General features: G+C 46.8%; 1 protein-coding gene across 7 annotated transcripts in view; it reads left to right on the top strand.

The window, feature by feature from the left end:
* The first annotated feature begins 1209 nt into the window (after positions 1-1209).
* Positions 1210-14296, top strand: part of PPFIBP2 (PPFIA binding protein 2) — a 204528-nt gene continuing 191441 nt past the window's right edge. For 6 of the 7 annotated variants that reach the window (XM_050955046.1, XM_050955045.1, XM_050955041.1 and 3 more), the window contains exon 1: positions 1210-1301. The gene's annotated coding sequence lies outside the window, so the exon portion shown is untranslated. The remainder of the gene's footprint in view (positions 1302-14296) is intronic. The other variant, XM_050955040.1, reaches the window with a different exon arrangement.

Genomic DNA, 14296 nt, shown 5'->3' with positions numbered 1-14296 from the left:
GGGAGTCAATAGCAGAGCTCACAGTATGTCCAGATTCCTGCCATCCCTTTGTAACCAAACCCTGGTATAAATATTTTGGTTGGGGGCGATATTTTACTTTTATAGTTATACTGGTACAACCCCCAGCATGGATGCAATTATAACCAGTCTAAAAGTGCTTAAATTGATGTAGTTTATTACCTTCCTGTCTGGAAGTAAGCTACACCACTGTTTTCACTTTTAGACCAGTACAACCGCAGCTACGCTAAGGGGCTTGCACTGCATTAACTACACCACTAGAGAGGTACAGCTCTGGGTGTAGACGAGACCTACGTGTCAGAGCCGGCTTTAGGAAGTGCGGAGCCCAATTCGAACAGTTTTGACGAGGCCCCTGCAAGGATGACTTAAAAAAAAAACACACAAAACACATGGAGCTTGTACTCACCAAGCGGTGCTCCGAGTCTTCAGTGGCGGGTTCTTCACTCACTCCAGGTCTTCAGCGGCATTGAAGGACCCACTGCCGAAGTGCCGCCTAAGACCTGGAGCAAGTGAAGTACTCACCGTCGAAGTGCTGCCGAAGACCTGGAGCACCTCCGGGTGAGTAAAAATAAAAAAGGCGCCTCTAGCCAGGGAAGGGATTCTCACTGGGCATGGGCCGATTCGAGGGAATTGGTGGAATAAGCCTAAAGCCGGCCCTGCTACGTGTTGGCATTTTACTGCACCCACGAAAGCCTGTTAAACCAAATACTTTGTAGTGAGAAGCTGGAAAGTTTGCACCGGAATGTAGCTACTGAACGGGAAAGAAGAGCCACCCGCCCGGGTCTCCCCTTGGGCCCTGCAAGTGTTGCTACAACTGCCCCCGTGTGCAGCCAGTGATCCCGGGACTGCTCTGAGCCCTTCTCCCGTGTGCCCGCGCCCCGGGGAACACCTGCCCCGAGGCAGCGCCGCCGAGCCAGCGCCCCGCACCGCCTTCCCCCCTCTCCCTCCGCTGCCACTGCAAATCACGTGGGAACAATAGCTGCCTGCCGGTCCCGTCCCCAGAACCAATGGCGCTGGAGCTCGGACTCGGGCAGCCGGACTCCACTCGCCCTAGGCAGCGGGGGGCAGGGGCCGGTGCGCGGCCAGGGGCGGCCGCTGCGCGCGAGTCTCCTCCAGCCCGGAGAGCGAGCAAAGCGCCCGCGCAGCTGCGCCGGCCGGGCAGAGCGCGCGCCACTGGGCGCCACGCCGAGGGGAACCGGGCCGCTCAGGTCGGTGCCGCCGGGCAGCCCTGCGCCTGCCTGGGCGGGAGGGAGCAAGTGTGTGCTGTGCCCCGCCAGCAAACGGTAACTCGGCCAGTGCGGGCTCACCCCGGGGGGCGGCTGGGGACGGGCTGGGGGCTCCTCCGAGACACCCTTAGCGGTTCTCTTGCCCGCTGTGCCCTGAGCAAGCCTGGGGCTGCGTGTGACAAGGCTGAGGGGCAGCTGGGAGCCCAGACCGCTGCGCTGCCCCACCCCAGCCTCTGCCACTGACTGGCTCTGTGTGCTGGGCACCTCACTTCACTGCTCCATGAGCCCAGGGCTGCTCTCAGTTTAAACACTGGTGCCGGAACGGGGTGACTCCCTGCAGTGTAACAGAGCCGGCAGTAATCCAGCCTTGCCTGGCTCAGTTTCCCCTCTGTGTAAACACCCATCTCACAGGCTGGTCTTGGATGTATGTGGTAATTATTTTAAGGTGCTGTAAGTATTTTGTTAGACGTGTGCAAGAGTTTGAAAAATCCCTTCAGTCATATGAGTGTCTGTAAACTAAGTGCAAAGCTGGGCTTCTCGCTTCCTTTTTTGTTTGTTTCCTTGCATTATAGGGACTTTTATTCTTTCGCCAGTAATATTGAGACATTACTTTTAAATGAAAATGACTCATGAAGAGACTCTCTTATGCATGTTTATTCTTGTCGGGTTAAGAAGGCTTTAAAACGGAATTTACACTGGTGGGTTAATAAACTAGTTTATTGACATAAGGCTGTTGATTCAGAGTATGTGCTGTCATTGAGTCCATCCTGTTGCAGCCAAACTTATTTAAGTGGAAGAGAGGAATGTGCATATTGTTACATGAACTGCAATTTGTAGTACTGCTGTGCCTTCAGCATTCAGTCCTGCTTTGTTTGTTTGGTTGTTCGTTCTCATCACTGCAAGAGTGAAAGAAATCTGGATTCAAGTATACTTCATGTAATGTGGCGTGGAAGTGTTTATCCAATAACTAATTCAGAAAATAAGTTACCAAAGGGAATAAAATAGCTAAGAGGACAGACATCATGTATGGAACAATGGCGGATAACATATTATTATGGATTATTTTTTCACCACACAACAGTAGATCAATTCTAAGCTCTCAGGAGCTTGACTTTTGTTGTTTCTAAGGCCTCATCTACACCTAAAAATTAGGTTGATCTAGCTACATCACTCATAGATAAGGTTATGATTTAGTCACCAGAATTTTTAGTAAAAGTCATGTACAGGTCATGGGCAATAAACAAAAATTCACAGCCTGTGACTTGTCCATGACTTATACTAAAAACATCTGTAATGAAATCTTGCAGGGACCTGGCAGGGTGGGGGGGGAGCCCAGGCCCAGTGGCAGTACCTGCCATGGGCTGCGGACCGTGGCTGCTCGGGCTGGGGGCCACCAGAGCAGCGTCTGGTGTGGCTGTCCCGGGGCCACTTGAGTAGCTGTCCTGGAGCCAGCTGCTGGAGTGGCCCTGGGGTCAGCCACACTTGCCCCTGCATAAATCATGGAGGTCATATAGTTAAGCCGACTTAAGCCCCGATATAGACACTGCCAAGTTGACTTAAGAATTCTTCCAGGGACCTAGGTGATGTCTCTCAAGGGGGTAGATTTACTATAGTGGTGGAAAAAATGCTCTGTCACTGTAGCAAGTGTCTACACTATAGCGGTGTAGCTGCAGCGCTGTAGAACTTGTGCGTTAGGGTACATCTACATATGTTTGCAACCTGGGAATATATGGGAGGCAAGAGTATTGGGTAATGTCAAATGATCTCTTATTTTCATGAATGTTGACTTTGCTTAGGGCTCTATCAAATTCACAGTCCATTTTGGTCAATTTTGCAGTCATAGGATTTTTAAAATGGTAGGAGAAAATACATTAGGCAAACTAGTGGATATGGGTGTCTGGGTAGCTAATGATTAATATCAAGTTTAGTAAGACACTCTTTCCTTAACCTGTGTATTAGATAATTTTAATATTAGCTGTAATGAAAATATTAATTGGTCTGTGGTGTGAGATTTGCATTAGAAAACCCACTATAATAACCTGATAAGGTTCTTGCATTGCATTCAGTTCCTGCTTGTGGTCTTTTTAGGGAAACTTTCTTCTCTTCTCATTTTTCTTTTGGTATTAAGAAGCCGTGGTAAATAATTGTGTGTGTTATGTGTATATACCAGCTGACAGCAGAACAGCTTGATTCTGAAACTTTTAAAAGAGGACAGAGTGGATGGGATGGGAAGTAATGTTTACAGGGCCAACAGTAAACATAACTTTAAAAAGCACATTGAAATCAAAAGGCATTGAGGAGTTAATTTAGAAGTGAGTAGAGGCCAATATTATCAGTATCTGAATTCAATATCCTAAAGCCCACAATAACACAGGCCTGATAGCCTGATGACCTGAGAAGACAGAAGTTGTGTCAGGCTGCAGGATGAAACTTAGGGTAGAGTTCTTGAACTGAATTTGCTGTTGTTAGAGTAAAGCATCACAGTATCCCTGTAATGTAGGTTTTGCCCCCATTTTGCAGGTGAATCAGGAAAAACGGGGCTTCTCTTTCTGACTCTGCCACTTAATCCCCAGATAATAAAGCAAACAGCAACAACTTTACTTCTCAATGAGCATCCACACAGGGATTTAATATGCTTTAACTTCATACCTTTAGTTAATTTGTCTTAGGTCTCCTGAGTGTCCCCATGTAGACAGCCCCTTAGGTTGCAAACTTTTCAGGACAGGCAGTTTCTCTTAGGATGTTTTGGCAGTGACCAGCACATTGAGGTCCTGGTCTTGATTGGGGCCTTTAGGTAGAGCCCAGCATGGATATAAAATTTGTATCCGCATCCTAGCCGTGATCTGCAAAAGTGGTCTGTGGATATCTGAGGATTTGCAGGACTCTACTGCAATGCTAATAAATAATAATGAGAGATGAAGTGACGTCCAACGATGTACAGCGTTTCAGTGGCAGAGACAGGATTAGAACCCACAACTCTTAGTATGCTTTAACCACTAGTGATGCTGCCTTTCATAAAGGAAAATCTGTTTAAATACGAACCTTATGGTGACAGTGATGTGAGAAGGAAGGGAAAAGTGTGTGACAGTTTAGTATGTCTACTTAAATATGATGTAGTTAGTGGCTTATGAAAGCTTTCACACATCCAGAGAGCAAGACCATTTTATCAGATGTCTGTGTTTATAGTAGGTTAGGGTGAGGAGAGGTTCCACTGGCCTTGAGTTGCTTCCTAAACTGAGTGTCAGACATTCCACTTGGGAAGAAGCCACTGTTGCTTTTCACCTGTACACAGCTTACGCTGGAATGATGAAACTGTATGGGTATAGCTCAGAGTCCCACTGGAGCGGGAGAAGTTGCTTGGCAGAGGAATAACATCATTCAAATTACAAATTAAATGAGACCCTTGCGCAAAGTGGGAAAATGTTTCCAAGCCATCCATCTGTTTGTTTCAAACAAGTGAAGTCCCTGATTCTGCTGATCTGTGCAGGCATAGCCCTGTTTTTTCATGAAGCCTCATTGCAGTGGGGCTCTCCTAGGCTTGGGTATTAATCAGTTTACAAGATTCAGGGTCTACAACCATCACCTCCTTTTAAATGTCTGTTTTAAGTATTTAAATGTAATTGAGAGCATTCAGTATTTATCCAAATAGAGATGATAGTATTTTCCTATATTTTAAAGGTTTTCTTTATTGTAAAAATACATTCCCACATGCCAGGTGGGTGAGGTAATATCTTTATTAAGAACTTCTGTTGGTGAAGGAGACAAACTTTCAAGCTAGACACAGCTCTTCTTCATGTCTGGGAAAGGTACAGGGAGTGTCACAGCTAAATACAAGGTGTCATATATTGTTTTGCATAAATCATTAACACATATTCTAAGGGACCATTCAAGGTGAAGTGGCCTATTAACACCTCTTCAGTCATAAGACAAAAGAAGGGGGTTAGTGGGATACAGATTGTTGTAATAAGCCTTAAATCAGTGCCTTTATTAAACCATGAGTATCTAATGTCTAGCAAGATCTCAGGCTCCTCTTTTGAAGGTGTTGTGCAGGTTTCCTTTGAGGACGAGGACTGCGAGGTGAGATATGGAGTAATCGTTTTGTGAAAAGTGCTTCCCCACAGGTGATAGTGTTCTTATCTTTTATTATTTTTCAGTGTGAGTTCATTTGAGAGAGAGTAGTGATTGAGTTCTTTCACCCACACAGTTGTTATTGGGGTATTCAGTGCATTGGATGAGGTCCACCACATGTGTGACAAGCTGTATGAAGGATCACAACAGTATAAACATAGGCACATTCTCATTAAATGCAGTTTATCACACAAGGCCTCTCTGTATTTTCTAAAGTTACAAAATGGTAACTTGGAAAGTAAATGCACTAGGATACAAAACAACCTGTGATGCTCACAATTTGCAGGAAAGATAAAAGGCTTCAAAAATGACTTCCAGAGACATCACACAAAAGGGGTTACACCATTCAGGCCTTGGCTACACTGGAGAGTTGCAGCGCTGGTGGTGGCTTTACAACGCTGCAACTTACTCACCATTCACACTTGCAAGGCACATACAGCGCTGTTTCTCCCTGGCTACAGCGCTGCATGTACTCCACTTCTGCCTGGGGAATAACGATTGCAGCGCTGGTGATGCAGCGCTGCTCCGCCAGTGTGGCCACCAAAAGCGCTGTTATTGGCCTCCAGAGGTATTCGGAGGTATCCCAAAATGCCTGCTCAGCAACTCTGCTCATGAGTTCAAAGTCTACTGCCCTGGCCTCAGGGGACCCGCCCTTTAAATGCCCCGGGAATTTTAAAAATCCCCTTCCTGTTTGCTCAGCCAGGTGTGGAGTGCAATCAGTGAATCTTTCCAGGTGACCATGCCTCCACGCGCCAAACAAGCCCCAGCATGGAGCAATGGCGAGTTGCTGGACCTCATCAGTGTTTGGGGGGAGGAAGCTGCAGTCACAGCTGTGCTCCAGCCGTAGGAATTACGATACCTATGGGCAGATCTCAAGGGCCATGCTGGAAAGGGGCCATGACCGGGACGCGGTGCAGTGCAGGATTAAAGTGAAGGAGCTGCGGAGTGTCTATTGCAAAGCCCGTGAGGGAAACCACCGCTCTGGTTCTGCCCCCACAACCTGCCGTTTTTACAAAGAGCTGGACGCGATACTTGGGGGTGACCCCACCGCCAATCCGAGGACTGTGATGGACACTTCAGAGTGGGGGCGGGAGGTAGAGGTGGAGGGGGAGGAGGAAACCGAGAGTGAGGATACTGGGGTTGGGGGAGACACCCCGGAGTCCCAGGAGGCATGCAGCCAGGAGCTCTTCTCAAGCCAGGAGGAAGGTAGCCAGTCGCAGCAGGCGGTACTTGGTGAAGGACAAGCAGAGGAGCGGGTTCCCGGTAAGCGGCTTTTATTTTCAGGATGGAAATGTTTTGGGAGAGGAGGGAGGGTTAGGGCTGCATGCATGCATGCCTAGATGTGGAATAGCCCATTGATGTGGTCTGTCACGTCGCGGTAATCGGCCTCGGTAATCTCTTGAAAAGTTTCAGCCAGAGCGTGGGCAGTGCGCTGACACAAGTTTATAGAGAGAGCCACTGTGGTCCTTGTCCCAGTCAGGCTAACGCATCTGCGCCACTGTGCAACGAGGGGTGGAGGGACCATTGCTGCACACAGGCAAGCTGCATAGGGGCCAGGGCGGAATCCGCATTGCTGCAGAAGACCCTCCCGCTCTTCCCAGGTGACCCGCAGCAGCAAGATATCTTCCAGGATTAACTCCTGTAGAAAATGTTGGGAGAGTGTTCAGTGTCGGTGGCCCCTGCAGCTGTTTGCTTTCTCTAATGCACAGAAACCCCAGCACAGCCCTGAAGCAATCATTCCCCCTTACTCACCATTTCGGGGCTCCTGTGGGTTATGTGTGCTCTCTTTGGTATGCGAAAATTATGCTAAAGTGAAGACTGTAAACTCCTTCACTGTATGGGAATAACTGTCTGAGATATAAACAATGCTCCCTCTGTTAACTGTTGCCCTTTTTCCTTTCCACAAGCGACCTTGAGTTCTCAGCTGCCCGTGTTAACAGCAGCTCAAAGACTCCAAAACCTCAGGAAGAAGCCGCGAAAAAGCAAAGAAGACATGCTGAAAGCAGTTATGGATCAGTCTGCCAGAGAGAGTAAAAAACTGTAAAAAAGAAAGGGTAAAAAGAGTAAAAAAAGAAAGGAAAAGCAGGCTCCGCCAGAGAAACGCAGTGGCTAAGAAGAAAAGCGCAAAGCAGCTGATAAACATCCTTGCGCGCCAAACGGAGTGTATACAGTCACTCGTAGCCATGCAGGCAGAGCACTACCGCACCGCCCCCGTCCCAAAGCTCTTTCCCTTGTGCCCCAATGTCAGCTCCAAACCCCTTTTCCCAGCATCCAGGTTCTTACCTCCACCAGCTGCCTCCAACATCTGTACGTTCACCAGCCAGCCCTGAGAACTATGACCCTTACCCTCTGCACTCAACCCCCATCACCATGCAGTAGAGGCATCCTGAAGTGCAGCAGTCATTGCACAGCACTCCAGACAGGACATATTCAAACCTGTGACTGTACAGTTCACCACCCCACCGCCCTGCCCTTTTAGGTTTCCAAAATGTTGTGTGTCTGTCAAGGAAGTTATCTTCTTTTCAATAAATGAATTCTTGGCTTTGAAAATAGTCTTTATTATTGCAGAGAGTGAAAGATACTGTAGCCCAGGAAAGAAACATGCACTGCAAATCATTTTAGGAAAAACAGATTCCTACTAACATTGTAACCACTGCACTTCACTCCCGTGCAAGGTACCAAACATTACTGTTGGTTTTCAGCCTCAAATTCCTCCCTCAAGGCATCCCCTAATCCTTGTAGCCCTGTGCTGGGCCTCTCTAGTAGCCCTGTGCTGGGCCTCTCTCCTGCTCTCTGGCTGTGCAAATTCAGCCTCCAGGCGTTGAACCTCGGAGGTCCATTCCTGACTGAATGTTTCACCCTTCCCTTCACAAATATTATGGAGGGTACAGCACGCGGATATAACCACAGGGATGCTGCTTTCCCCCAACTCTAGCTTTCCATACAGAGATCACCAGCGCCCTTTTAAATGGCCAAAAGCACACTCTACAGTCATTCTGCACTGGCTCAGCCTGTAGTTGAACCGGTCCTTGCTCCTGTCAAGCTTCCCTGTATATGGTTTCATGAGCCAAGGCATTAACGGATAAGCGGGGTCTCCAAGGATCACAATGGGCATTTCAATGTCCCCTCCGGGAAAAAAGTCCCTGCTTGCAGCTTCCTGAACAGGCCAGTGTTCCGAAAGATGCGTGCATCATGCACCTTTCCAGGCCAGCTTGTGTTAATGTCAGTGAAATGCCCACGGTGATCCGATTAACGTGCTCGGATGCTAGGTGGGGTGGCGCCAGAATAGGAATATGCGTCCCATCTATCACCCCTCCACAGTTAGGGAAACCCATTTGTGCAAAGCCATCCAGAATGTCCTGCACGTTCCCCAGAGTCATGGTTCTTCTTAGCAGGATGCGATTAATGGCCATGCAAACCTGCATCAAAACGACTCCAACGGTCGACTTTCCCACTCCAAAATGGTTCCCTACTGATCGGTAGCTATCTGGAGTTGCCAGCTTCCAGACTGCAATAGCCACCCACTTCTCCACCGGCAGGGTAGCTCTCAATCTCGTGTACTTGTGCCGCAGGGAGGGGGCAAGCCCCTCACACAGTCCCATGAAAGTGGCTTTTCTCATCCGAAAGTTCTGCAGCCACTGCTCGTCATCCCAGACTTCCATGATGATGTGATCCCACCACTCAGTGCTTGTTTCCCGAGCCCAAAAGCCGCGTTCCACGGTGCTGAGCATTTCCGTGAAAGCCACAAGCAATGTCGTGTCGTACGCGTCAGGCGACTCGCAATCATCGTCGGACTCCTCATCACTTTGGAGCTTAACGAATAGCTCAACTGCCAAACATGATGTGCTGGCGAGACTCGGCAGCATACTCCTCAGCAGTTCGGGCTCCATTTCCCACAGAAATCGCGCTGCACAGAAACCGTTGGGAGACTCACAATGGTGCCAAACGTGGACGGAAAAACAGGGACTGCTGGGATGCAAAGCGATGCATCACGGGGTGTTGGGACAGGAAGCAGAATGACCCGCTTCCTTCCGTCCCCTTCCCACAACCCACGGTGCCAAAATGGGACGAGGTGCTCTGAGGGATAGCTGCCCATAATGCACCATTTCCAACAGCACTGCAAATGCTGCAAATGTGGTGCAAAGCGATGCATCACGGGGTGTTGGGACAGGAAGCAGAATGACCCGCTTCCTTCCGTCCCCTTCCCACAACCCACGGCGCCAAAATGGGACGAGGTGCTCTGAGGGATAGCTGCCCATAATGCACCATTTCCAACAGCACTGCAAATGCTGCAAATGTGGTCACACTGCAGCGCTTTCCCTACACAGCTGTATGAAGACAGCTGTAACTCCCAGCGCTGCAGACCTCCAAGTGTAGCCAAGGCCTCAGATACTTGTAGATGTTATCGTGTCCTCCCCCTTGCCATCCTTGACTTCCCAAAATAGTTGAATAGCCAAGTTATACATATTTAGTGTTTTGTAATGTCTCAAAATCCAAGAATTGCAGCCTGCAATACTTTTTGTTGCTCTTCTCTAAATTCCCTCCATCTTGTCAATATCTTTCCATGGTATATTAAATTTTCTATGCTACATCAGCTTGCCAGTTTATTTTGAGGCATTGCCTGAAGCAGTAATTGAGACCATATTTTTCCCTGGATGATTAGCTCTTTGACTTTATTTGATTTCACACAACTAAGAAGATAAGATGTCTTTGATGGACTTTGGCTGCATAATTTCCCCTCTTTACAGTGTAGTAGTCCCTGTCTCCTCCTCCAGCTTTTATGTGGATGCATGTTAAACAACAAAATGAAGGCACTTCTTGTAGCTAAATGACTATTCCCATAGATTTTTAGCTCAGTGTTTTGATTTACATTCTCTTGTGTTCTTGTTACACTTGGTGCAATTCTTTCTCCTTTGTTTGTGTGGATGTTGTGCACTTTATTTTGCTATAAAATCATTCTACAAATCTATTTGGCAGTTCATTGATATATAGAAGCCAAAGAGCACAAGAAGCTTTAATTGCAAAGATAAGTTTTGTTTAAAAACAACAAAATCAGCAAAGCCTATGCAACTTCTAGATCAACTTGCCTATTGTTTTATATTGATGATTTGAGAAGTAACCAATTAGGAATCCACAGAACTGGCAGTATGGAGATCTGTGTTCTGTGCCTCAGGTTTGCCATTTGTAAACCAGATAATATTACTCAGAGGTGGTGGTGGGTTGATGTAAGGCTTAATTTTTTAATATTTCTATATGCCCTATGGCTAGAACCTCCAGAGTAGAAAATCTCTCTACTTACTCCATTCGTGTAAGGCAGGGATCGGCAAGCTTTGGCACGCGGCTTGCCAGGGTAAGTACACCCTGGCAGGCCGGGCCAGTTTGTTTACCTGCTACGTCCGCAGGTTCGACCTATCGCGGCTCCCACTGGCCGCGATTCTCCGCTCCAGGCCAATGGGGGCAGCAAGGAGCAGCGCGGGCTGAGGGATGTGCTGGCTGCCTCTTCCCGTAGCCCCCATTGGGCTGGAGCAGCGAACCGCGGCCAGTAGGAGCTGCAATTGGCCGAACCTGCGGATGCGGCAGGTAAACAAACCAGCCTGGCCCTCCAGGGTGCATGTCCTGGCGAGCTGCATGCCAAAGGTTGCCGATCTCTAGTGTAAGGGTTTGTAATAAAGAGCTTTATTTACATAGGCTACCTACCCACAATTGTGCTTGTAACACCAAGGATTTTGTGGAGTAGTGGACTCCCATAGAAGCATACCTTGTGGCAAAGAGCTCTTTCCAAGCAGCTAGGACACTGATCAAGGGCTCTGTGTGCAGATGATACAGATTGAGGACTTTGTGTTGAGAGATGACGCAGGGGACAACAGCAATGCTGAGCAGACTCTGGTGAGGCCCTGTTTACTCACACCTTAATAAAGATGAATCACTAAAATGGGTTAAGTTGTGGCACTCCAGGTTAGACCAGACAAGCCCCCTCCATTGGGACTGGAGACAGACCTGCAAAGAGACACGTAGACTATATTGCTACTCTCTCATCCAGATTCTGAATGGGGGTCAGTCAATTGGTGTGGCAGGAGCTGTTACCTGTGGGACAATCTCACCTCTGGATAGGAAGGGAGTTAGATGGACAACTGCCAAAATTATTGGAGTATTTTATTCTTCATATGAATTTACATTCTGTACATATTTATACATCTGTTTAAATGGGTTTCCTTGTCTGTACACAGTCTGAGTACTTGAGATTAGGGGCAGTTCTGCCTGTTAAGGGCACTTGGGAATGGTGCATTTAGTTTCCCCAGGATTCTGGCTGGGGGCTTGACCCAGTTTAGGTATTTGTCAAGAGGGACCTAGATATTTTGGACCCCCAGCCCTTTTTGTTTCAATTAACTGCCTGGCAGAAGCGTTAAATTTGTGAAGCACTTAGTATCCTGACTGGAAGCCGATAGAGAAGTGTAGAGTTTAAATCCCATGCATACTGGGTACTTTACTTTTTCTGCCCAGTCAAAGGGTTTGCAGTAGTAACAGGTGAAACTCTCAATTAAATTTAAAACTACCAAACTCTGATGATGGAGTAATGTGTTTAAGCCGTAATATATGGCACGGGGACAATAGCAGTAACTAGGTGACATTAACTGAGCTAAAATTATTTACAGGAATGAGTATAAATCAAGCAAATCTGTTATCTCCCTACCTTTCCTCTTTTTCCATTTCAGAGTTGCTTTGTGTTAGTGCAATAGTCATTATAAATTGTATCTAGTGCTCCAGCCCTGCTCCAGCTCTCCTGGCCCTGAGGGAGGCTGGGACCGGCACTCCGGGGATTGTCTGGGACAGTGGCCATGATGGGGAGGGGGGTGTTGCCTTCCTCAGCAGGCAGTTCACACGCTGCCCATGTTCAGCATCCAGGAACTCGGGTTAATAATCTTTGGGAAAGTTGTCCACTGTTACATCACAGTGGCTTCCAGCTATAAACACAAGTAAATCAGTCAGCATTTATAACTCAAAAATATGAAAAGACAATACCTTAAATTTTAAACCCATTTTGCAAGATTTGATTTAAAAGATGAGCTTTGTGTCATGCTCTGGATGCTAATAAACTCTAGTGTTGACAGTTCACCAGTGAGAACAAATTCCACAATTGGGGTCCTTCACTAAGAACACCTTCTTTCCAGTCTGCAAGTATGTTGACAATCTTTAGATACACAATCACTTATTCTGATCTCAGCCGTCGTGCTGGCGTATAGGGCTGTATATAATTCATAAGGTAAGCCAAAGTAGCCCATGGAGCACAGGTTGCAATTCTGATCTCATCTATCTCTTTCCACTAAGCAGGTAGGTCATCATATTCAGCAATAACTGGAATGTTTGAGAGATTTTAAAGCATATCTCCACGTAAATCCCATTTCACTAGTCCAACCTGGTGTTGTGGATGTGCTTAGCCATGTGTTTAGTTTGTAACAACTGAGTGATTTCTGCACAGGGAGGTGTGACTGCAGTAAATTTCCGTTCAACTCTCCCTGTGTATCAGAAGCGACAAAAATTGCATGGCAGTATAATTATGCGACATAGAGCAACTTAACACTATGTCCAAACCTATCATGGAATTCCATGAACTTGGAAGAGGGGTTTTGGAACTTTGCAGAGGAGGAGTCCTGATACTGTGACACTGGAATTGATTTTTTTAATCCGAGTCCCTCTTATGGCAATATGATGTTCTGACCTCTGAGCCATTAAATGAAGACACATGATTTCTAAGTGTTGCAGTCTTTGCTCTCTCTTAATCTAATCCTGTCTCATCTCTGTGTAGATATAAATATATCAATCATCACCACCATGCTATCTGAGCATGGGCGAGTGACCACACTTCACCCCTTCTCAGTACCTCTGTCAAGGTTCCTTCCCCACTCTGAACTTTAGGGTACAGATGTGGGGACCTGCATGGACACTTCTAAGCTTAATTACTAGCTTAGATCTGGTAACACTGCCACCATCCAGAATTTTCAGTGTCTGGATCACTTCCTTTCCCCCCAAAACCTTCCCCTCCCTGGGTAGCCTTGAGAGACTCCTTCACCAATTCCCTGGTGAGTCCAGATCCAAATCCCTTTGATCTTAAAACAAGGAGAAATTAACCATCCCCCCTCCTTTTTTCCCTCCAATCCCTGATGAGTCCAGATCCAATCCCCTTGGATCTAAAAACAAGGAAAAATCAATCAAGTATTAAGGAAAAGGCTTTTAATTAAAGAAAAGAAAGGTAAAAGAAAACCCTCTGGAAGAGATTAGCATACCAGCTACTCTCACAGACAACAGATTCAGAACACAGAGGATGTTCCCCTGGGCATAAATTTAATTACACAAAAAAAAATACCCAATTTGATTCTACCTCTAATTGCATAAGACAGGTTACAAAGAAATAAACATAAACTTATTTATTCCTTTCTAAAACTTATTACTCTGATAAGAGGCTGGTTCCTTCATCTTTTTCACTCCGGCTGAAACTGAAACTCTAAACAAAGAAAACACTTCCCTCCTTCCTTTTGAAACATCTTGTTCCCCCATTGGTCCCTCTGGTCAGATGTTAGCTAGACTAGGTGAACTTTTTAACCCTTTACAGGTAAAAGAGGCATTAACCCTTAACCATCTGTTTATGACAACCTCGCAGAACCAGTCCCCTCCCCCTCTCCCCGCGCCGCCGCCCCCCCCCACCCCCTGCCATGGGGCAAATGTTGCTTTGTTTTATTTGGCATAACAGTGAATATGGCTGCTTTTAGTTTAACAGCAACTTTCATTTTCTCATTCCTGGCTAGCTATCTGTGCACCCATATCCTCATTGGTGCCAGAATAACTATTACCTGAGAATTAAATAACTGTTTTTATAGAGCCTACAGAAGGAGTAGACAATATAATTTCTGTGTCCTGTAAAAATAGTG

The sequence above is a fragment of the Gopherus flavomarginatus genome, chromosome 5, assembly GCF_025201925.1.
Source record: "Gopherus flavomarginatus isolate rGopFla2 chromosome 5, rGopFla2.mat.asm, whole genome shotgun sequence".
Lineage (NCBI taxonomy): Eukaryota > Metazoa > Chordata > Testudines > Testudinidae > Gopherus > Gopherus flavomarginatus.
This window is presented reverse-complemented; position numbering and strand designations above follow the sequence as displayed.